This window comes from Sceloporus undulatus, chromosome 9 (genome assembly GCF_019175285.1).
Source record: "Sceloporus undulatus isolate JIND9_A2432 ecotype Alabama chromosome 9, SceUnd_v1.1, whole genome shotgun sequence".
Lineage (NCBI taxonomy): Eukaryota > Metazoa > Chordata > Lepidosauria > Squamata > Phrynosomatidae > Sceloporus > Sceloporus undulatus.
In genome coordinates this window covers 31,685,893-31,687,927 of record NC_056530.1, presented here as the reverse complement: position 1 = coordinate 31,687,927, position 2,035 = coordinate 31,685,893, and positions in this window count along the sequence as shown.

The following is a 2,035-nucleotide window of genomic DNA, read 5'->3' as shown; positions in this document are numbered from 1 at the left end:
CCCCGGAACTCAGCGCACAGGGCCCCGCTTTCCGCCCGGAGGCCTTTCCAGCGGGGCACCCGACGCCTCGCCCTCGTGACGTAGCTGAGCAGGCAGCCAATCGGCGCGCGCCTCGGCCCCCGAGGGGAGGGGCCATGGTCTCCGCAAGCTCCGCCCCCTGCGCGCCAGGGAGGGAGGAGGACGCGAAAGGAGACTTCCAGCCAGGGCACTTCCGCCGGCAAAGTTTTACAAACTCAGGCCGCTCTCTCTGCTTCCTTCTTTGGCCAAAGGTACAGGGAAAGAGGGCCCTCCTTATTGGGCAGCTGTAACAAAGCAGCTATCCAGATATACAATGTATATATATATAATATGTAACAGCAGCTATCAACATATATGTTTATATACATAGTATATAACAAAGCACCTATCAAGGTTTTATATATATATATATATATATATATATATATAGGCAGTTATCAAAATAGATATGATAGGTAGCAAAGCATCTGTCTGGTTATATAGATATAGATATAATGGCAGCTATTGAGATATAGATAATGCAATGAAACAGGTATCAAGATATATATATATATATATAGGCAGCTATCAATATATGTATAGGTAATAAGTAACAAAGCATCTATCTAAAGTTTTGGAACGGGTTGTCTATTCTTGCAGTCTTGAGTTTCTTGAAGCCAACTCCATCCTTGATCCCTTTCAGTCTGGCTTCCGCCGAAGGCATTCCACAGAGAGAGCTCTCACAAAGATCTCGAATGACCTTTTACAGGCCAAGGCTAATGGCCTTTACTCTGTTCTCATCCTTCTCGCTTTGTCTGCAGCCTTTGACACCGTTGATCACTGTCTTCTAGTGGATATACTTTCTGTCCTTGGGTTCTCAGACTCTGTTCTCGACTGGTTTAGATCTTACTTGTCTGGCAGATCTTTTGCAGTAGTTGCAGGTGGTCAGACTTCGTCTTCTGTTCCCTTATCTGTTGGAGTTCCCCAGGGCTCTGTTCTGGGTCCCCTTCTGTTTTCTCTCTACACACTGTCCTTAGGAAAACTCATCAGCTCTTTTGGCTTTTCCTACCATCTGTATGCCGATGACACCCAGCTGTATCTTTCCGCCCCTGACTTTTCGCCAAGGCTTGAACAGCAAGTCTCGTCCTGCCTCACAGCTGTCTCGCAGTGGATGCGCCATCGGCGTTTGAAGCTCAATATGTCCAAGACGGAGCTTCTTGTCTTTCCTCCTAAGCCCACCCTTCAACACTCCTTTACTGTCTCTGTGGACAACATTTCTATTCAACCAGTCCAGCAAACCCGCAGTCTTGGCTTTATCTTTGACTCTTCTCTGTCGTGTATCCCTCAGATCCAGACCACAGCCAAGGCTTGTAGATTCTTTTTATACAATATTGCCAAATCCGACCATTTCTCTCTGCCTCTACTGCCAAGATCCTGGTCCATGCCCTAGTGGTCTCACGACTTGATTACTGTAATGTCCTCCTGGCTGGGCTTCCTCTTTCTCACCTCCGTCCTTTAATCTCTGTCCAGCATTCAGCTGCTTGCATTATCACTACTGCCCAGCGCTCTGACCACATCTCTCCTGTCTTGGCATCCCTTCACTGGCTCCCTCTCCCTTTCCATATTCAGTATAAGCTCCTGCTGTCAACATTTAAAGCCCTCCATGGACTGGACCCTCCTTACTTATCAGACCTTCTTTCTCCTCACCTTCACACCAGGGCCCTCCATTCTGGTAGTCAAGGTCTGCTGTCCCAGCCCAGGATTTCCTCTGCCCCATCCCGGATTCGCCCCTTTTCACTCACTGCCCCTCACTCCTGGAACCTTCTTCCCCCACAAGCAAGAGCCATCACTTCTTTAACCAGCTTCAAAATGGAGTTGAAAACCATCCTGTTCAGAGAAGCCTTCCCAGGCATTGCATAATTGTCACTTACCATCTGATGTTCTTTTAGTGCCTGTTTTATTGAATCATTTCCTGTATTGCTATGTATTTTATATGTATTATCCTACTAGAGAGGCCCCTTCCCCACCACCATTTCCT